Source organism: Tenrec ecaudatus, chromosome 14, assembly GCF_050624435.1.
Source record: "Tenrec ecaudatus isolate mTenEca1 chromosome 14, mTenEca1.hap1, whole genome shotgun sequence".
Taxonomy (NCBI): Eukaryota; Metazoa; Chordata; class Mammalia; order Afrosoricida; family Tenrecidae; genus Tenrec; species Tenrec ecaudatus.
Window position 1 is genome coordinate 59397773 of NC_134543.1, and position 24234 is coordinate 59422006.

A 24234-nucleotide genomic window follows, 5' to 3' on the forward strand; every position below is an offset into this window, starting at 1 on the left:
AATCAAAATTTACAGACAAGAACACTGAAGCTTTTTGAGGTTAAATAACTTGCCAAAGAGCAAACTAATTAAATTCTTAAGTTATGATTTAAATTTAAGTCTGACACCAGCATACATTCTCTATTAACATATTATCTTTATCTTCTCCATGAGCTTATTATCCATAATTTATTTCAGAATTAGGATATTTACTAGTATGATGTATAGGCATTAGAATTTACGTGACAACAGATTTAAGATTATTAAAATGTGAACTTGATCTGTGGGAATGATTTCTCAATTAAAGTCCCATTTGAAAATTTTGTGTGGCAGTCAGTACTTAGGTTCTTGACATATTCATTTAACAAATATCTTGTGAGAACATTTATGGATACTACACTTGATCTTAGCCAAAAGGCCGAAAAGTGATGAGCGAACATTTATGGAAAGAATTATTGGAATGAGGGTGAGCTTGCCCAGGACCCACAGCTCATAAATTCCAGGGCTCAGATTTTCATCAAGGATTAGTTTGTTGATTGAGATTCCCATTTGAAATGGTGTGTGGGATCAAGGTCAAACAGACTCTGGAAAGACGAATCCGCACAGTTCCTTTGAACTCTACCTATGGTTTATCATGTTTCCAGTTTGCATTTGGCCATTTTAAGAGTAAATGCAATAAAGGAAATCCACAAATGCCTGAAATCTAGTGTGTCAAGCATTTATCAGCATCAACAGATATTTATCTTTAAAGGGTGTTTGTGATGGAATTGTATCAACACGAGCATTATTTGAATATGACTTTTCTCTTTGTTATGTATTTAGAACTAAAAAATACACAGTTCATGTCTCTATTACACATGAGAGAAAAAGAGGGACAATAACATACTAAAAGCAGGAATAATAATGATAATTATTATTAGAATAATTTCTGGGACAAAAAGGAAGTTTAAATTGCTTTCTCTTCACACAGCCAGTAGTTAGGCATTTTCTAGATTCTCTAAGACTGTATCAGAGGTTAAATTCTGAGCACTAGGTATGTGGAAGCCTATAGTTTGCATGAAAGAGTTAATCCATTTTTGAGTTCCATATAGATTCATCCTCTATTGAATTACTTCCAACCAGTAACCAGTATTGCGCATAGCCTTTCTTTTAAGCAGAGTGTATTTTAAATTAGATAACTGCCACTCCTCTAGCCTATCCAGGGAGGGGCTGTCTAGCTTTTAGGGACTTGCAGGATGGGCCCTGGTTGTATTTGGGGTACTTGATTCAGCATGATCATGAGTCATACCCTGGCTGCTTTGGTTGGAGGGCCCTGAACCAATCTTGTAAACTTTACTCTCTGGAAGAGTGTGGGAAACGAAAATTTCTCCCAAGTAGTCTCTCTCAAATATATGTTAGATTTAGGACACTGCTTGCAGCTAATGGTAAAAGTTACTTCCCTTAAGACAAGTCAGCTGCCAGACTAATGCCTAGTCCCACCAGGGGTAGGCCTGCTCCCTGCAGCTAAGGACAATGGGCTACTTCTCCCTAAAGGCTTGCTTGCATCCTGGTTCCTGTGGGTGGAGTTCATACCCTACTGATAATGGGCACTGTAGTAGAACCAGAAACAGGTCAAACCTGCTCAGTGACATCTAAAGTTAGGCTGCCATCCTGAATTTAGGACACGCCCATTTCGCCACATGTATTACCCCTCTTCCTATTGCGTGGATACCCCTAGATCAACCCCCTTCCATTATTGTATTACCTATAACACAACCCTTTCCTGTGATGCATGTCTTCACCTGTAATTAGAGGGGTTGCATGTCCTCAGAGAATATAAAAGCCTTGGTTAGCATTAAATATCTCTCTCTCCATGTGGACCACCAAGTGAGGCTGAGATGAGCATTGCTACCATGAAATGTATCTGACTTTATTATTTCTGTCTCTCTTCTATCTCTTATGCTCCCTATTACTTTACTATGATCTTTACTTATTATCGCTGTACAATTGTGCCTCCCGGACTCATGATGAGGTGTTAGGGGCTGGATTCCCTCCCAGAAGAGTGTGCATAACCCAGTCACAGTCTCATTCCACCTTATTGCCCACCAACAACTGCTATGCACTGATCTGCCACCAGACATGCTTTTGTGAGTTTCCTTGCATTCTATGTCCTATTTAAAGGGCCATATTTCTGTAAGCACTTGGACACCATTATGGTCCCAGACAAATGATCTTACTTCATGTGGGTGATGCACCTTTGTCTTTGTTTTATTTCAGAGATAATAAATATGTCTCTATTATATTTTAATTTGGGGTCTCTTTACTAACCTAGAAAAAAAGTATGACTTCACATCAGAAGTTACTTTGAAATTTTCATATTTAATCCTCAATATTTCAAGATATCTCTTGTGATACTGTTTTTTTTCCTTTAGGTATTCTTACAATCATGAAAATAAGATTTAAAATGAGAAATATTCAATTCATGAAGTGTTTGAGTACTTATGAATCCAAACTTTAATTTAATCACAACAAAAAAGTACCAGGCATATACATATAGTATTCTTAGTCTAAATCATTTAAAGATCAGTGATTTTTAATGAGCATGCCGGAACTTTTAAAAGATTATTTTTCAGAGCCTGAGGTAAATTGGCATTTTCCTTTCAGATGTGAATGCCAGAAGTTTTACTCACTCTCACAGTGTTCTGCAATTCCCAAGCTTTTCTCATCTTCTCTCTCTCTCTCTCTCTCTCTCTCTCTCTCTCTCTCTCTCCCTCCCTCTCTCCCTCTCTTCCTCTCTCCCTCTCTTCCTCTCTCCCTCTCTCCCTCTCTCTCTCCCTCCCTCTCTGAAAGAGCTCCTGTTCTTTTACAACAAAGTCAGTACCCTGTGATATTTTCTTTTCCTCAACTCGACAGATACAATTCATAAGAAATTCATTCATTTCAATTACTCTCTGCTCCAAAACATCTCTGAGACAGCATCTCACACCTTGATATTTGAATAGGTCACCTAAGACGCAGTTCAGACATAGCTGTCCCTTAAATAACACCTGATACAGTGTTAAAATGTGGGCAGTTGATGCAAAAACGGTTCTGTTAGAAATAACAAGCACAATAACCACACAATATAAAAATTAAAGTGTCACAAAGGTTAACTGATTGGATGTTCTTAGTAAATAATTACGTTTAAATCCTGATGATTTTAATGTAACTTAGTTAAATTGGCATAACTTTATATGACTATTTGCTTACTTTGGCATATTGAGAGCCTCAAAGAAAATGTTCCAATTTCATATTTATTAAATTATTGAAGATAAATAAAATATTCTTATGTTATTTATTGAGCATTAATGGAGAATAAACAAAAAAGACCAAAGAAGAATGGATGCATTTGAATTTGAAGCATGGGGTTGGCAAAAACTACAAAAAGTTCTGTGGAGTGCAAGAGCAAACAAATGTATCTTGGAAGTACAGTCAGAATGTTCCTTAAACGCTAGAATGGCATGATTTCATCTCACGTACTTTGGGCATGTTCACTGGAGATACCATTATCTGTAAAAGGACATCATGCTTGGTAAAGTAGAATTCAGCAAAAAAGACCAGGTTCTCAAAGGGATCAGGAGCACAGTAGCTGCAACAATAGGCTACAACATGACACACTGTGAGGATGCTGTGGGCCTGGGCATTGTTTCCTTCCGTTCATCTAGAAACCCAGTGGTTCAGAACCTAATCTATGGCACTCGACAATAATAAAGATAATGAATCAAATGGAAGCCAAGAAATTAAAACCATTTCTAATTGGCTAAATGAAAAAGTGAAATACATGGAGTCTTAAAATGGAGTCTGGACTAAGCAAGTGTGGTGAAGAAAGCAGATGATGCCCACCTAACAAAAGATATAGTGTCTGGGGTCTTCAAGGCTTAAAGGTAAATAAACAAGCAGCCATCTAGCTGAAGATCAACAAAGCCCACATGGAAGAAGCACACCAGCCTGTGTGATCATGAGGTGTTGAAGGGATCACGGACCAGGCATCAAAGAACAACAACAACAAAAAAATCATATCATTGTGAATGAGGGAGAGAGTGGAGTGGGGACCCAAAGCCCATCTGCAGGCAACTGGACATCCCCTTACATAAGGGTCATGGGGAGGAGACAAGCCAGTCAGGGTGCCATGTAGCAATGATGAAACATACAACTTTCCTGTAGTTCTTAACCCCCCCCCCCCACAATCATGATCCCAATTCTACCTTACAAATACGGCTAGACCAGAGCATGTACACTGGTACAGATAGGAACTGGAAACACAGGGAATCCAGGACAGATGATCCCTTCAGGACCAGTGGTGAGAATGGCGATACCAGGAGGGTGGAGGGAGGGGAGGGTAGAAAGGAGGAACCAATCACAAGGATCTACATATAACCTCCTCTCTGGTGGGCAGACAACAGAAAAGTGGTGGAGGGAGATGTTGGACAATGTAAGACATGAGAAAATAATAATAATTTATAAATTATCAAGGGTTCAGGAGGGAAGGGGAAAAATGAGGCACTGATACCAAGGGCTCAAGTAGAAAGCAAATGTTTTGAGAATGATGAGGGTAAGAAATGTAAAAGTGTGCTTGACACAATTGATGGATGTATGGATTATGATAAGAGTTCTATGAGCCCTGAATAAAATGATTTAAAAATTAAAATGGAGTCTGGAAAGAAAAATTAATATGAAAAATTTAAGCAAAATATTTAATGATTAAACTTGTATTATTTCCCACCAAATAGTGTGTCTTTTCATTAGCTAAGTAACGGCCACATAATTTCCATAAAAATATAGACAACTGCCATATACACTCGTGTATAAGCTGAATTTTTCAGCACATTTATAATGCAGTTTTTGTGGTAAAATTAGGTGCCTTGGTTGGAGTTGGTTCAGCTTATACTCGAGTATATACAGTATTTTTTAGCATATAATTTTGTATTGCATGAAGCCTTAGAATGAAATCACTGTAAAAAGTACCAGCGTGAAAAGAAATGTGTATTAGTTTAATATCATTAGCGGCTAGACAGAAATTCAAAAAGTATGCCAGATTATTTCAAAATAGATGATCTAAGTCAGGGAATTGATTAAATAGTGTTGGGATGCTGAGAAAGCAAAATGAAACACGAGATAACACAGAAAGTAGCTATTTTTTAAAAACTCGTTTTATTGGTTGGGCAACAAATACAATTTGAGGGGGAACAAACAGAAGCATAAGAAGGACCCCGCGCAGTTTGTGCTGAGAATTTTTAAGGACATTGCTATTTAGCACCTCTGCAGAGAAGAAGAGAGCTTTAATGGAAACCAAGTCTTGGATTTCTGAGAAGAGGCAGGATGGTGATGAGCAGTTCACTGGTTTTAGGAGGACCGAAAGAAGCTAGCAGCTGTACATGACAATTTTTGTCAGAGCAGAGACTCCTTGCTTGGAAAACACTGACAAAAATCACAAAAACAAACCAAATCTTTCGCTTCTACTTCTGGCATTCAGTGCCGCTCTCATGTTCTTGATTTTTAAAACCATCACAGGCAGCCTTAGGTTGAAAATGAGATCCTGTCCTAGGCGTGTCTTTAAGGTCAATTTGTAGGTGACTCAGAAAAGGTACCCACAGTTCTTGTTTAGCCTTCAAGCAAGGAAAGGCTGAAAGCCTGTTCAATGATTCAGACAAGTGCAGCAAGTGCAGGTGATTATGGTGAAGAGATGGTTTCATGCAGGTGTTGGTCCCTGTCTTACACAACATTAAAGGAAGAAAGAACAAATTGTCTAAAAGCTGCATATTGAAGGACATTTATAACCCAGCACTTTACTGTATATGAAGAATATAGATTTCTAAAACCTTGAAAGGCTGTAAAGCTTATTTGAAAAGCTACCTGGGCATTTTGTGTTTGTTCTGTTTGACTTTGATAGTAAAACATTTATATTTGAGTTGTGTTACTGTTTTTTTTCTTTTTAAGTAATTTCTGGAGGCATTAGTGATTATATCAGTTAAGAGCCACTCACTAAACATACATAACTATTAAACATTCTCAGTAGGACTGCTATCTTTTTATCTATTCTGGATCTTGGAATTCATAGGTGTCAGTTGAGAAGGAGAGAGGAAGACAAAGAACAAAGAAACACTTAATGTGGAACTCATGAACACAGCAGCTGGGAATCAGAGCAGACGGGACTGGATGGCAGGAAGAGTTGCCACCCTTCCCACAGAGCAAAGCACACTGGGGCAGAAGAGAGCGTTGGGTGAAGAGGACATGGAAGAAGGTGAAACAGTTGCAGGGTTGGCTAAGGCACCGCATCAGCCAGAGAGCCTCTCTTTGGGAGAACCACAAAAGTATTCTTTGCAAGACTGTCTTTGTGTGAAACCAATAATTACTGTTTCACTTCTACCTTTCAATGGTGTTGGCAAACAAAAGTCTCTTGTGGTCCACCATGACTATAAACCTATATAGAAGGGAATTCTGAGAAATGCAGTTTCACAGAGCTTCTGAAAAAAATTTTTTTAACTGCAAGACAGTCAATATGGCACATTCTATATTTTCCTTTGAATTTTAGAAAAATAAATCTTCACTAATAGTGTTTACAACATTATTAAAATGAAATAGAAGCATATATAAAAGCATTATGCATTACAGAAGTATTTTCTATAAGTAGTATAAATGTTATAGACCAAAATATTGAGTAAATAAAAAGCGCCTTGGTGGAAAACTCAAACTTAAAAACAATAGCACTATCTTACAAGGTATACATGCCTGGTGTATGTATTTGTCAAAGAACAAATTAAAAATTCTCTTAAAATGAAAGCTTTTTAATTGAAGGAATAGAACACTCCAAGATCAGCCAATTACCTTGTGTAAGTATTCACCCAAATACTGCAGCTAAAGGAAATATTCAGAGTTTAGAAACACAGGATCTTAATACTAGATCTAGTATTAAAGTAGAAGACTGACATTGGGCTTCCACTCAAGTACTCCCTCAATGCAACAATACTTTGTTCTATTAAACTGCCATTCCATGATGCTCACCTTCCCAACACAATTGCTGAAGACAAATCAGGTGCATAAGCAAATGTGGTGAAGAAAGCTGATTGAGTCTGGCTATCAAAAGATATAGCATCTAGTAGGACCTTAAAGACTTGAAGGTAAGCAAGTGGCCATCTAGCTGAGAAGCAACAAAGCCCACATGGAAGAAGCACACCAGCCTGTGTGATCACGAGGTGTCAAAGGGATCAGGTATCAGGCATCAAAGAACAAAAAATTATATCATTGGGTATTCACCTCCCTGATATGATCGCTGAAGACAAAGCGGGTGCATAAGCAAATGTGGTGAAGAAAGCTGATGGTGCCTAGCTATCAAAAGATATAGTATCTGGGGTCTTAAAGGCTTGAAGGTAAACAAGTAGCCATCTAGCTCTGAAGCAACAAAGCCCATATGGAAGAAGCACACCAGCCTGTGCGATCATGAGGTGTCGAAGGAATGAGGTAAGGGCATCAAAGAACAAAAATTCATGTCATTGTGAATGATGGGGAGTACGGAGTGGAGACCAAAAGCCCATATGTAGGACATCTGGACATCTCTTTACAGAAGAGTTGCAGGAGGAGATGAGTCAGTCAGGGTGCAATGTAGCAATGATGAAACATATGACCTTCCTCTAGTTCCTAAATGCTTCCTCCTCCCACTATCATGATCCCAATTCTACCTTACAAATCTGACTAGACCAGAGGATGGACACTGATACAGATAGGAACTGGAAATGCAGGGAATCCAGGGTAGATGATCCCTTCAGGACCAGTGGTGAGAGTGACGATACCAGGAGAGTTGAGGGAGGGTGGAACAGAAAGGGGGATCTGATTACAGGGTTCTACATATAACCTCCTCCCTGGGGGACGGACAACAGAAAAGTGGGTGAAGGGAGACGTCGGACAGTGTAAGATATAACAAAACAATAATTTATAAATTATCAAGTGTTCATGATAGAGGGGGGAGCGGGGAGGGAGGGAGAAAAATGAGGAGCTGATTCCAGGGGCTTAAGTGGACGCAAGTGTTTAGAGAATGATGACGGTAATGACTGTACAAAAATTCTTTACATAATTGATGTTTTTATGGATTGCGATAAGAGTTGTATGAGCCCCCAATAAAATGATTTAAAAATAAGAAACAGAGGATCTAAGAATTTACAAGAAGAAAATGTGGATTGTTTGATAATGTCAAAATCAAGACCATGGAAATGCAATTTGCTAATCACAAAATTTGAGTCATTTAACAACTTATTCTTGGGATACTTTGTGGGCCATCCTGAATCAGTGGTCTTCCTGAGGACGTGCTGTCTGAGCAAAGGGGATGAGGGAAAAGGGCCCTGCAGACCATCTGCGGAGCACTACGTGGCTAACGCAGAAAGTCAGCTCAGAATATGTAGTAGACACACACAAAAGAGTCTGTGTCTTGATCTTTGACAGACATATTTCATATTTCATTTGAGCACATATTTCATTTGAGCTTCATCTCATATCCAATGAAAAGGCAAATCTATGAAAATACATAATCTCTAATGATTAAATATACTATAAACAAACTTGGGAGAAATTGTGAGGAGAAACTAAAATCATAGTTGTGCTATTTTTGTTTTACAATGGACAGTTTTTCTTCTATTTCAAAATTTGTGTGTATGATTATAATATTTCCCCAATACTGCAAGGATTGCCTGAAATACTATTCATATTCACAGGAAAGGATTGTAATATTTCTTTAGATTGGAAAATTCCTACTTTAACAATTTGTGGCAATATTCCCTAACACTGAAAGACTTTTTTTAAGTGTAATATTTGACTATATTTAATGTCAAGAGGTATCCTTAATATCAAGTTAGTTAGCAAAAATAGCAAACTTAAATTGTATTCACATTTTATCATTTGATATTCAGACCAGGCTTGCATTAATATTATGCACCAAAACTTTGAAATTAGTGTGCTTAGCTTGAACCTTTCCCCCATATTAATTATTTCTCCAGGAGTCCATTCTAAGCAGCATAAGGCATGGAATTAAAGTGTTATCTTACAGGGTGAAAATCGATGAATGGGTAAGCATAACTTATGGGCCAGGTGGCAAGCTGCAAGGTGGAAGCCAGAAAGAATGATGAAGAAACCACAATGCTTGCACTCTAGATGCCTGGCATGGAAGGAAAGAAAATGAGATTTAAAACATTGATTTTAGTGCTTGGAACGTCCTTAGGAACGAGGAACACCTGGTCAAAAGTTCATATTGAAACCAAACCCTAGGCTTTTTCCAGGTTCCTAACTGATGGTTCTAAGATGCAGTTTTCTGCTCCCATAAAGAGTTACCATGTGTATGCCAACCCAGGGACAGGGGAGCAATCAGTGGTTCAAAACCAGTGGCAGGGAGGGGGTGGGAGGACTGGTAGGGAGTGACCAAGGGCAATGTAACCGAGAGGAATTACTGAAACCCGAATGAAGGTTGAACTTGGTAGTGGGACAGAAGGAAAGCATAAGGAAATAGAGGAAAGAAGTAGGAGGCAAAGGAAATACATAGAGGCCTAAATACAGGCTTGTACATATGTACATATATTTATGATTATGGGGGAAATAGATCTATGTGCATATATTTATAGGTTTAGTAGTAGGGTAGCAGGTGGACATTGGGCCTCCCCACACACATTCCCTCAATACAAGAACACTTTGCTCAGTTAAACGGACATTCCATGATACCCACCTTCCCAACACGATCGTTGAAGACAAACGTATGCATAAGTAAATGTGGCGAAGAAAGCTGATGGTGCCTGGCTATCAAAAGATATAGCATCTGGAGTCTTAAAGGTTTGAAGGTAAACAAGAGGCCATCTAGTTCAGAAACAACAAATCCCACAGGTAAGAAGCACACAAGCCTGTGTGATCACAAGGTGTTGAAGGGATCAGGTGGCAGATACCAAAGCACAAAAACCATCATTGTGTGATCATCTTCCCCACATAAACGCTGAAGATGAATGTGTGCATAAGTAAGTGTGATGAAGAAGGCTGATGGTGCCCGGCTATTGAGAGTTATATCATCGGGGGCCCTAAAGGCTTGAAGGTAAACAAGCAGGCATCTAGATCAGAAGAAACAAAACCCACATGGAAGAAGCACACCAGCATGTGTGATCATGAAGGGTCGAAGGGACCAGGAATCACGCACCAAAGGGTGAGAAAAATCATATCTTCGTGAATGAGGGGAGTGCACAATGGGGACCCAATGCCCATCTGTAGACAACTGGACATCACTTGCAGAGGGGCAGTGGGGAGGAGATGAGTCACTCAGGGTTCAGTGTAGCAATAATCACAATCACAACCTTCCTCTAGTTCTTAAACGCTTTCTCCCCCGATTTCATGGTCCCAATACTGCCTTGAAAACCTGGTGAGACCAGAGGATGCATAGTGGTGCATATGGGAACTGGAAACACAGGAACTCCAGGACAGATGAACCCCTTAGGACCAGTGGTGAGAGTGGAAATACCAGGAGAGAAGAGAGAAGGGGGAGTAAAAAGGGGGAACCAATTACAAGGATCTACATATAACCTCCTCCCTGGGGGATGGGCAACAGAAAAGTGGGTGAAGGGAGACATGGGGAAGTATAAGATATGATAAAATAATCATTTATACATTATCAAGGGTTCATGAGGAAGGGGTGAGTAGGGAGGGAAGGGGTGCTGATTCTAGGAGCCCATGAGGAAAGCTAGAATTTTGAGAATGATGAGGGCAATGAATATATAAATGTGATTTACAGAATTGATGTATGTGTGGATTGTGATAAGTATTGTATGAGCCTTAATAAAATGATTTAAAAAAAAGTGTTACCATCTCAGACTCCCACAGGGGCCGTGCTACTGAGACTCATAGGGCAACTATGAGAGATACTGACAGGATGACAATGAGTTTGGTTATGGGGGTGGGGGTGGGGAGCAGTATTTAATTCACCAGTTCTTTTTAAAGAAGGCTATTAAATAGTTCAAATGCAGCATAGATAAATGGAACAGACTCCTTCGGAGGAAGTAGTAAACACATTTCGATGAATGCCAGGCTTGTTCTTAGCTGAGAGAGGTAATATAGTATTTAAATTTTGCCTTGAAAAAAATTTTCCCGTAACAATGTGTGTTGGATAATTCTACATCAACTTGAAAGTGTGTGAAATGTGTGAATGTGTAGGGATGGAATCTCACCTGTCAAGCAGGTCACAGTCTGATGATTTCCCCTTGGGGCTGTGACCTTCTAAAAGAACCCTGGAAATCCTCCATCTCTCCCACTTCACCTTCCTGCCTGTTGGAACACTCTGCCATTCAGCCAGAGAGCTGCCCGGAGCCCTCCATGCTTTCCCCAAACTTGGATCCACAGAATACTGCACTGACCAGCCTGGAATCTTCCTGCATTCTGCAGGATCGATGTGGCCATATACGTTTTCAGAGAGATGTATGGAATAGTATCAGACTTAATGACATATGTTAGACTGGGATAGAATGATTGTTGCTACATAATTACTTCATGAGATAAAGCTCTTTCTTATACATATATGTGTCACTGCATTTGTTTCTCCAGCCAACCTTGCTCAATACACAATGATAGATACATAGACAAATAGAATAGAAAAGAACACCCAGAAATAAATACATCCACCTACAGACAACTGGCTTTTGATAAAGGCCAACAAAATATCCAATAGAACAGTCTCTTTAACAAATTGTGCTGGAAAAACTGGATCTCCAAATACAGATGAATGAGACAGGACCCATACTATATCCCCTGCTCAAAAAGATGGACTAGAGACCTGTATGTATCATCAATGGGAACTGGGACAAACTTAAGGGTCTATTGCAGGACATGCTAAGACTACCAAGCATAATAAAGGAAGTACACAAAGTGGGAGACAAAGTAGATGTCTTTGACCTACTACAAATCAAACACCTGTGCACATCAAATGATTTCATCAAGAGTAAAATGAGAGTACATAGACTGGGAGAGAAAAATTTTTGCAATGACATAACAGCTGTGTTTAATTACCAAAATTTATAGAATTCTACAATTAAATACAAAAAGAATAAGTTATCCAATTAAAAGTGAGCAAAAGACATGAATATAGAGATCACCAAAAATGACACTCAAATGGTTAAAAATCATGAAAAAAATATGCTCGCTGGCTCTCCAGGAGATACAAATCAAAACTATGATCAGATATCCCCACAACAATAGCTCAATTAAAAACAAACAGAGAACAATAAACACCAAAGAGGATGTGGAGACGTGGGAATTTTACTACCCTGCTATGGCTGTGCCAACTGTTACAACCAGTGTGGAAAGGATTGTGGTGCCACCTAAATGACCTGGGAATAGACACCCCACATGACCCAGCACTACCTCTCCTGGGCACATGCCCCAAACAAGTAAGAGACAGGCCCTGACCAGACCTATGCTCTCCTATGTTTGCTGTGGCATAGTTCACAAGAGCAAGGAGCCGGAAGTAGCTCAAATACCCATTAGAAGAAGGATGGAGAAAGAAAATCTGGTACATACACAAAGGAATACTATATATCCCTATAAAACAATGGTGAAACCAGGAAGTACTCATGACATGGAGGGACCTGGAATTTATTATGCTGATTAAAATTAATCACAAAAGAAAAAATATTATGTTAGTCTACTATTATAAAAATAAACAACAAGACTAAGGCAGGCTTCAGTTCTCAGGTCATCTAACCTCCTCTGATTTCCTAAACAATGAGGTAGTGTGCCTAGCAAATGCTCATGAAGCATACACCACCTCCGGATTTGTGCATCTTAAAAAAACCCTTCTAGAGGGGATGCCTCACCTCAACGACATCATTTCCCTAATATAGAGGGAGAGGAAGAAACACAATCAGGCCCAGCCATATAACATTGATCTATGGTCACCCTAATATACGAATGGACTTGGAGCTCACCGTTAACTGTAGGGCTACTCTATGAGCAATTAGTTCTTACGCCACGTGCCTGCTCAATATTTGCCCTCATGACGTAATCACTGAGGATTGTGGGAAGTGTGCTGAGGAAAGCAGATGGTGCTGGGCATCTGGAACAGCATCTGGAGCCTTCAAGGCTTGGCTTAAAATAACAGGCATCTATGTGAGGCATCGCCTAGGTCCACACAAAAGAAGCACACTAGCCCTTCTGATCCAAGGATTGTAAATAATGAACTCAAAATCCAGAGAAGGGAATGATATCAGAGCATAAATTCTGAACATTCAGTTTGCAGAATGTTATGGATCATAGTAAAGCCCAAAATCCATTTGCAGGGTTCCCCAAGGGGGGTAAGGCTCCAATGATTTCCTTTGAACTTTGGAGCAGGGATGGAAAGGGCCCGTTATCAGACAAAGTACATTGTAGGGTGGATTACTGCCAGTGGACCTAGGCTAAAGTGTGTCGCCTTATCATTTGATACCCCTTTTGATTCTATGTATTTTTGTTCTAGTTTTTAGTATTTTGACTTTCTTTTCAATTAAAATGTCTCTATATTATCAGTCAGACATTGTTGGCCTTTTTGTTCTTTGATTTGTATGCTTTTCTGTATAGGAAACCCAAGATAAGTAAATCCATAGAGATGCCAAGTGGATTAATATGCCAGGGGCATGTCAGGGGAGGTTGGCGTAAAGTGGAGAACTAATAAATGCCAGGAATAAGAAATATCCTGTAATTATTTATGGTGATAATTGCACAACTCTTCTTCATAGGATTGAACAGTTAAATTGTATATGTGAAATATATACCAATAAAATTATTAAAAAGAAAGCCTACCTAGAGTTGGTTTAATCACAAATGATTATAAAACATTAGGCACATATTATTTTGTTTAAGTATCTGAGATCAAAATAATTGCAAAATTTAATATGCTCTTATTTTTAGTTTGTTTTCTTTGTATAGTTTCTGATTTAATATTAAATTATGTGTATAAATATATGCATATGCAATTCACTTGAAAATAAGATAATTGGGGGTTCATACAACACATAACAATCCATACATATATCCATTGTCTCAAACACATTTGTATATTTGTTGTCATGATCATTCTCAAAAATTTTTCTTTCTACTTGAGCTCTTGGTATCAGCTCCTCATTTCTTTTGCACTCCCTCCCTCACCCTTCCTCCCTCATAAACCCTTGAAAATTTATAAATGTTTTGTCATGGTTTACAATGTCCAACATCTCCCTTTTCCCACTTTTCTGTTGTCCGTCCCCCAGGGAGAGGGTGATATGTAGATCCTTGTGATCAGTTCCCCTTTCTCCCTCACCTTTCCCTTCCCCTCCAGCATCACTAATCTCATTATTGGTCCTGAGGGGTTTATCTGTCCTGGATTCCCTGTATTTCCAGCTCTTATCTGTACCAGTTTACATCCTCTGGTCTAACCCATTTTGTAAGGTAGAATTGGTATCATGATAGTGGGGAAGGAAGCAGTAAAGAACTAGAGGTAAGTTGTATGTTTCATTGTTGTTACACTGCACCCTGACTGGTTTGCCTCCTCCCCGCAACCCTTGTGTAAGGGGATGTCCAGTTGCCTACAGATGGGCTTTGTGTCTCCACTCTGCACTCCCCCTCATTCACAATGATGTGAGTTTTTGTTCTTTGATGCCTGATACCTGATCCCATCAACACCTCATGATCACACAGGCTGATGTGCTTCTTCCATGTGGGCTTGTTGCTTCTGAGCTAGATGGCCACTTGTTTATCTTCATGCCTTTAAGACCCCAAACACTGTTTCTTATGAGAGCCGGGCACCATCAGCTTTCCATGATAAAGCTTTTTTTAGAAAATTTCTCTTAGACTATTAGCCAGTGATAAAAATACCAGTTTTCTCTTAGTGCAAGACTCTACAATTATCTGTATTTTAAAACATTATGCTTTAGTGGATGTACATTCTCAGTATTATAATAATACCGTGCTTTCTATAAAAGTAAACATTAATTCTAATCCACTCTTTGAAACAAACTATGCAGTTTTCTTTTAAACTTATATCTTGTATTCCCTTCCTATAGTTCTTCATGCAAAACCCTCTGAGAATACAGAATATTCTAAATTTAACACACCATTTTATTTTTTCACTCAGTTCTGTGAAATCTAATACAGTTTCCATGCTGCTCACAGCCTCATGAAAAATTAGTAAAGGTAATGTCAGCAGGCACACAACCTTACAAATGCAGGTCTAACTTCATAAATTAAATATGCTTTGTGTGTATATATTATTTATTCCTCTTTGCTTTTAGGTGCTGGTGTGCACATGGTTTCTGGCAATGTCTTTGCATTTGAAAGTCCTCTGAATTTGGGGAAGAAAGCAAATAACTTATATATGAATCAGGATTACAAATTATGACAATCAAGCCACTAAATCCTGGCAGAGAAAAAAATGAAAGCTTACTCTAAGAGGTTCTTCTAGCTATCTCTTAAGAAAAAATAAATGCATAAGGTAAGGGAAATGAAGTCTTTCATAAGCTATCTAAGTTACAAAGATTTCGGGCAAAAAACATGACTCTCTTTCTTTAAGACGGGAGTTATGCTTTCTCATTCTTAAAACAATTAATATGAAGGTATTTACATGCATCATAGAGTATGGAGGAAAATGAAGTTGTCTGCTACCTTAAAGATTCACAAAGTCTTGGAAACCATAGGAGTCAAAATCCCCTTGGTGATATTGTTTTGCTGTTGCTTTTGTTAAGCACCCTGGTAGACCCATGGGCTAAGCACAAGACAGGCGGTTCAATCCCATCAGTCACTCTGACAGAAAGATTAGGCTGTCGGCTCCCATAAAGAATCACTATCTCGGGAACCCTAAGGAAGAGTTCTATCTTTTCCTTCCTTGGATTATCATGTTAGAACAGACTCAATGGCTGTGGTTCTTTCCTCGGGTAAATTTGGTAGTTAAATTTTATATCAATCTGTGTGGGCCTGGATTCTCCCAAGCTATGATCTAACGTAGTGAGGTCAACCCCAGGATGGTATCGTCTGTGAAGCAGCCAAACAGCATGGGAAGAACAGGGTGGAGTAGGCAAGAACAGGGAGGTTTCATTGGGCGTGGGAGCCACTTGTGGTATGGACTGACTGACACAAGTTAGCCCCCTTCTGTTGGATCTGGATCTTGCATCTGGTTCACTTACCTCCTGGAACATTACTGAACAATCCCAAGAGTCATCAGCAGACTAGCATTTGCTTTTCATAAACTAAAATGAAGAAATGGAGGAAGGCGTGTGCGTCTTTCAAGACACAGTTAGTTCCATCTAACACATGGCCCATTTCTAGAAAATTTCACTCCCTGAAACCAAGTCACTTTCCCTTACTATGAGAGCAAATGTTTTGACCAAGCAATTGACTATTGAATTGTATGATATGTGAATTATATGCCAGTAACACTGTAAAAAATTGGGGGGTGTACTACTAATAGAGAGGCTAGATCAGTTTTAGTTGCTGCTGCCTTGGCCATAAGAATGAGCGAGACAAATCCCAGGACCATTGGAAGAACAGCCACTATGTCCAAGATCCCCATCTGTCTGTCTGATGTCTGACTTAAGGAGACCGAGACCAGAAGGATCAGAGGTCAAGGCAAGGGGACCATGAAATAGAACAAAGGAGGTAAGTTATAGCCCCCATGTTATTTACTGAACAGTTCAAAATCAATTTAATAAAAAAACTTATGATTTGATGAAATTTTATAGATTAACATAAAGTTTTATTACCTAAAATATCAGGGTAAGGAGCAAGTGTAGTACTGGTACTTGTTGAAAATAATTTCCAGGAGATAAATTACTATGTAAAGTTATATGCAATAGTGTATCTTTAAAATATTGCTACTCATGGAAAATTGAATGACATGTTTATCAGCTAGAATACTGTAGCAATGTAGATTTGTAAGATTTTGACCATTATAGTGTGATCAAGTATAAGAAAATCCTTATTTTCCAGAAATCCAACACTGAAGTATTTCACAGCAAAGAAAATAATCTCTGTAGTTTACTTTCAAACAGTTCAGAAAACTGTATCTCTGTATATATTCTGTGTGTGCATGTGCGCCTTTATTTTCATGTGTGAACCGATACAGAGGAAGATAGAAGAGAATCAAGCAAATTTATCAAAATGTGAATTCTTGGGCATTTGGGGTAAAGGTATGAAAATAAATGCAAGACTAGTAGGCTGCAATATAAACCAATATGTGAATGACTTGGACATGCTTACCTGACTGTGGGAACTTGAATACTATGTTTCATTACTCTGATGGTAATGTGTTCTAGGCACTAAAGTTATTTTTGAGTCCTCATCAACTTTGAGTTTGATTTTAATTGATTTTTCCTATTAATGATACCTACATTGGATGTCAGCAAAAGGGCTTGTTAATTTAACAAAAAGAAAATTAATAACGTCCTCATATATTTTCCTCATTAAATTCACATTATGAGAGTAATGGCTGTTTTAAATGGGCATAATTATTAATATGAAAAATGCACACATTCATTTGAAACTCTAATGGCTCTAGTACTTGGTACTTTCCTAGGAATAATTTAAGCACACTTGCATAAATTTCAATTCCCATTTAACCATATTTATTAATGACTCGATGGCCAACACCAGACAATACAAAGCAAAGACATTGAAAGGAGTTTCTTAATTTCACTACTACTGTGTCAGTATTATGTGTGGCAGGCTGGTATTTGGTCTTAGCTGAAGAGCACATCTTAATAGTAGAATTCCCTTCATCAAATTAGTTATCTAGAGAAGACTTTTCTCTGCATAGTGTTATTAATATCATCATTATTATTATACTAATTCTTCTATTGTTTTCTCCTGACCTACCCCTCTTTCCCCCACCTTTAAATCTTCAGCTAGTATAGATCTTGTTAGATACATTGATCCCATTTAGACATGTCTAAATCTCTCCAAAGGAGGATATAAAATGGAAGCAAAATATTACATCGCTTTGACAATTCAATTTCTAGGACTAATTTTCACTTTAGTACATTTCAATTTGGCTTTAGTCCCCCATATTTCAAACAAGGTAGATGTAATACTGTTCCCCTGGAGTTTGTTAGACGAACTAAATGATATCATTGATGCAAAACAAATAACAGGGGCCTAGGAAATATTTGATGTCAAAATTATTTAATAATAATGGATAAAATTCCAAGATCCCTGGTGTTATAGTGTAGCACCCATTGGGCTGCTAACCTAACGGTGTAGAGTGCAAATCCACCAGCTTCTGCAAGACAAAAATGAGGCTTTCTGCCCTGTACTCTTTACAGCCTCAGACCGCCCACGGGGCAGCTCTGCTCGACCTATGGGGTTGCTCAGTCCAAATGGACTCAGCAGCAGTGAGTTTGAGTTTGGGCTTTTTTGAGATAAGAATCAGTATGTGAATGCATATATAGATAAGTGAGTTTAATATATGCAAATTTATATACTTTTATATGTCCAAGTCATTCTTTAAAAATATTTTATTGTGGTCTCTTATAGCTCTTATAACATTCCAGATATCAACTGTATAAGCATATTTGGACATATATGTCCATCATCGTATTCTACACATTCGCTTCTATTTGAGCCCTTCGTGTCAGCTCCTCTTTTGTCCCTCCCTCCTGCCCTCCCACCCTCGTGACCCCTTGATAAATGAAATTATTTTTGTTTTTATATCTTACACCGACTGCTGTCTTCCTTCACACATGTTTCTGTTGTTCATCCCCTGGGGGGTATTATGAGTCGATCATTGACATCAGTTTCCCCTTCCTCCCCCTCTGCTCCCACCTTCTCCTTAAACTCCTGTTATCGTTACTCCCATTTCTGTTTTTGAGAGGTTTATATGATATGAAGTCCATGTGGCATGAACTCTTAAAGCTAAATTCTCTGGTCTAGCCAAAACTGAAAGGCAGGACTAGTCATGATAGTGGTGGGGTAGGGAAGCCTCAAATAACCAGAGGAATATTGTGTGTTTCTTAATGCTTCACTGAGCCGTGGTTGACTCATCCCTTCCTGTGACCTTTCTGTGAGGGGATGTCCTATTGTCTACAGATGAGTTTAGAGTCTCTGCTCTGACCTCCCTCATTATTAACAATATACATTTTTTGCGGGGTAGGGGTGGTCTTCTGTTTCCTTTTACCTGATTCCACCGACTTTTACCTTATGATTGCACAGGCTGGTGTGCTTCTTCCATGTGGGCTTGTTGCTTTTCTGCTACATGGCCACCTGTTTAACTTCAAGACTTTAAGACCCCAGATGCGATATCTTTGGATAGCTGTGCACCATCAGCTTTTTTCACCGTATCTGCGTATGCACCCACTTTGTCTGCAGTGACCGTGTTGGGAAGATGAGCACCACAGAATGCCAGGTTGTTCAAACAAAGAGTTCTTGCATTTATTAGAAGTGATAAGGGAGATTTCTAGCATTGCCTGGGCATGGCCTGCAGAGCTGAGAGGCTAAGAACTAGAGAAAGGCGTGGCTGCTGAGGATGGCTGAGCAGCATTTCCTGACCGAAGGAGCAGAGCATTTCAGATCCCGCGTGCTGTTAACTTTGCTGAAAGTCCCATCACCGTGAGTATTTCCATGAGTTTATCTGGCCATTACAATGGGTTCTGGAATCCAGGGGAGCATACATTGCTGTGCTGAGGCCGGCAGGTGTCACCATTGAGAAGCAAGTTCAAGGATGGTGTATGCCTGACCTCCCCCTCAGAGGAATCCACCTTAGCTGGCGTTGAGTGGTGACTTTCCTGTCCCCTTGTGCAGAAAGAGGAGGTCAGATGGGGCCCCTATCCCATTGTGAGATCAGAATATGGAGCAACTTCTTACTTATTTTATCAGAAAAACAGTCTAAAAGTCTTACGTAACTGAAGTATGTTGTTCTTTTATTCAGAAGTTTAAATATTCCTTTATAAATCATTTCATCAGCATAAACAATGGACATGTAGTCACAGCATTTATAGCTTTCTATGCAACTGAAATATCAACTAAATTACTGTAACATTGAGCTGGCTTGAATTATTCTAGAAGAAGTCTTAACATTTTTTGATAACGTTAAACATTATATCCTGAGACAGATCATTTACTTTCTTTAGGTAAGTCATTCAGCCATTTATCCCTACCAAAATAATAATGAGAAGAAATGGTCGGTACTTAATAAAAGTGATTGCAAACTTGGCTCAAGTAAAGGAACTACCAACAAGAATAGAAAAGACATTATGCCGTTCTTTTGCTTTTTCTATTAAAATATCTTTAAATCAAAATAATTTTTGGCAGTTAGATACATATTCTTTGATAGAGAAAAAAGGACAAGCAAACAAACTGATGAATCAACTAGTAGGGTGGAAACAAAAGAGAAAATTTCATGCACAAATGGACTGAGAGGTCACCTTTGGATACAGTTGACAAATTCATTTCTAATGTGTAAGGCAGAAAAACAGGGAACCTGATGAAAAGAGACTTAATGGTTTTATCTCTAGGTAACATTATTTTTAAAATATTTTCAAAGTGGGTTACATTAATTATAATTATAGAATTCATCTACCCTTCGTTTCCATAAGCCCTGTGCTCATTTATTTCACACTCAGCGTTTTACAAGTCGGCTAGCCTGTGCATGCTGCTCTTTCCTTCTACACGTCGATTTATCACATTAAAAATCATTGTCAAACTAGTGGCACCACCTCGTGAGTTTCCTCCAGTGGCTGACAAAAACATGTTTTCACCAGCAAATTAACAAGGCCAACACCTGGCACATAGATTTTGCACTTGAACTAACACAAAGAAGCTATTTTTATTGACAAGGTTTTCAGAGAATTACATAAAAAATAGCTCTGAAAAATGAGTCTAAGACTGAATGACTAAAATTTCTGTTTAGACCTGTCTATAATATAGTGTTGGACTTGTTAATGTGAATTAACAGCGAATGATAGAATGGTGCCCTAGATAACTCCCAGTGATGGGAGTAGATTGACAATGGATTGTTGAGTACACATTGAGTCAAACATCTAGTTTACGCTGTTGCGAGGTGCCCTCAAGTCAGCTCCAAATCACAGCAGCCAGATGATGCCTTTCTGTCACTGAGTGGTTCCAACTCAGAGACCTACATGGGTTTCTGAGACTATTAACAGGAGTAGAAAGCCTCATCTTTCTCCTTCAGAGGGGCTTCAAACTGCTGAACTTGGAGTTAGCAGTCCAATGGGTAGCAATTATTGTTGTTGCTATTAGGTGTCATCCTATTGGCCCCAACCCATAGCAAGCCTATGGACAATAGAATGGGACCATTCTGTACCATCCTCACAATCAGTCCTATACCTGGGCCCATCAATGGAGTCACTCGGTCAGTCTCTCTCTCTCTCTCTCTCTCTCTCTCTCTCTCTCTCTCTGAGTATCTTCCTCATTTTCACCGCCCCTCTACTTTACCAAATGCGACCCACCTCTCCAGGGCTAGTCTCTCCTGACAACAGGTTCGAAGTACATTAAGTCTTGCCAAGTTTGCTTCTAAGAAGCACTCTAGCTGTACTTCTTCCAATACAAATGTGTTTGTCTTTTTATCAGTCCATGATACGTTTAATATTCTTCTCCAGCACATCAATTCAAATGTATATATTCATTCATGATCTTCCTTATTCAATGTCCAACTTTCACATGCATATGAGAATACCATGGCTTGGGTCAGGTACACCTTAGTCCTCAAAGTAACATTCTTACTCTTCAATACTCTAAAGAGGTCTTATACAGCAGATTTATCTAATGCAAAACATCTTTTTTAAGAGATGTAATGCAATACATCCCTTGACAACTGCTTCCCTGGGCATTGATTGGTTATCCAAACAAGACAAAACCCTTGACACTTCAACCATTCTCCATTTATTATGATAGTACTTATTAGTCCAGTTGTGAGGATTTTGGGCTTCCTTACGTTCGATCATAATCCATACTGAAGGCTAAAATCCTTGATCTTCATCAGCAAGTGCTTAACTTCATCCTCACAGCAAACAAGATTGTGTCATCTGCACACCACAGCTTATTAATAACCCTTCTTCTAATCCTAATGCAACACTCCTCTTCATATAATCCAATCTCTCTGATGATTTGCTCAGCATCCAGATTGAACCAGAGTGGTGAGAGGATGCACCCAAGATGCACACCTTTCCTCATTTAAAACCATACAGCATTTCCTTATTCTGTTTGCACAACTTGCCTCTCAATCCAGGTACAAGTTTCAAATGAGTGCTATGAAGTGTTCTAGAATTCCCATTCTCAGGATTATCCACAGGTGTTTATGATCCACACAGTCTAATGCCTTATACAGTCAACGAAGCACAAGTAAACATCTTTCTGGTATTCTCTGCTTTGAGCCACGATCCATCTGACATCAGCAATGATAGCTCTTGTTCAATGTTTTCTTCTGAATCTGGCCTGAACGTCTGGCCTGTCAATGTATTGTTACAACCATTGCTGGATGATCTTCAGCAAAATTTTATTCGTATGTGATATCAATGATACGGTTCTATAGTTTGAATAGTCTGTTCGGTAACTTTCTTCAGAACGATTATAAATATGCATCTCTTCCAGTCGGTTGGTCAGGCAGCTGTTTTCCAAATTTCCTGGCATAGATGAGTGAGTGCTTCTAGTGCTTCTTCAGCTTTATGAAACATTGCCCTGGGCGGTCTGTCGCTTTCTGGAGCCCTGCTTTTGGCAACACCTGTGCTAGCACAAAATGTTGCTAGGTTTTCCATCCTCCTCACCATCACTGCTATGTTTGCCGAAGTTGTGCGAATCCATTTCTCTGAAAGTCCTGTTTCGCAGATTCACTACTTGATCAATAAAGAGGTCATTTTCCAGTGATTGGTCTCTCTTGAAGATGTATCCAAAATCAGCAACCTGCTTGTAACAAGCATCCTGGCTGTTCTTCCTCCCAAAACAATGTATTCCATTTACCGGCAGTCATGGTGTGTTTAATATTCTTTGAAACATCATAATTCAAATCAATCAATTCTTTGGTCTTTTTCATTGTTCAATTTTGAGATGAATATAAGGTAAATAGAAATACCATCCCTTACCCTCAGGTAATGGATACCTTTGTCATTAACATAGAAATATAGGTAAAATTCAAAGCTGGCTTCAAATGCATACTCTTTACTAGGCTTCATAGTGAAGGTCAGGAACTGTTTTTATTCTGATCTAAAAACATTCATGATCAGTTGGAGCCAACTTAACAACTCCGTCTATCACCTCAGACAATTCCTTTGTACTTAGGTTTTCCTTATTTATAAAATTGAGATGTTAGCCACCCCCCTACACCCATGCCATGTATGTTGACAGACAAATAAATCTGAAATTTATATAACAATGAATTTATAAGTAAATTTAATAAAATCTATTTAACGACCCATAGACTGTTTAGACAGTAGTATCCAAACTCACCGCCACCAAGTCCACTGGGACCCATTGGATCCAGTAGGCCAGGGTAGAACAACCCTTGTGTGTTTCTGAAACTATAACTCTTTACAAGACTAGAAAGCCTATCTTTCTCCCTCAGAGAAGCTGGTGGTTTTGAACTACTGACCCTGTGTTTAGAAAGCCAGCACATAACCCACTACTACCCTACCAGGGCTCCTCTTGAATGTAATAGAGTCCAATAAACAAAATGGAATGCGATCAAGTAGGTATGACAAAATCTGCAGGGAATTCTGAGTGGAGTAAATTACCTCTAAAGTTCATTTAAATATAATAGAATCCAGAATTAACATTCCCAATTTTCCTGACAAAACCTAAACTAATTCTACCTAAACAAAAAAAAAACACAGGTCACTTAACTTTATTTCAAGGGAAAAGATACTTAAAGGAATACAATTCCTAAATGATCCAGATAATCCATATATTAAAATTATCAGGCAAGAATTTTATAGTAGTTATTATGTATTATAATCAAAGTGCATCATTATCAATTCTATAAAAATAACACATTTCATAAAATACACTAAAGGTTCGAAAAAAATTACTGAAACTCCTAATTATATTTTAGAAACAAGCAGAAAGCAATACGTAAATGAAGTTGGAAAATTCCACTTATGATAGCTGGCATAAAAACCTACATTACTTAGGAAAAAATTTAGCAAATTGTCTACAAGACCTCTACAGAAAATTGTACAAGGCATTGTTGCAATTAATTAAAGAAAATCTAGATGTAGCATTGCTTAAAGAATTTCATATAGCTAGATCTATAGATTCAAAGCAATCTTTACAAATATTCTA

The 24234-nt window shown here is 38.6% G+C and overlaps 1 pseudogene; it reads right to left on the reverse strand.

Annotated features, from left to right (window-relative positions):
* Positions 1 to 244: 244 nt before the first annotated feature.
* Positions 245 to 409, reverse strand: LOC142426946 (U2 spliceosomal RNA; annotated as a pseudogene).
* Between the last annotated feature and the right edge of the window lie 23825 nt (positions 410 to 24234).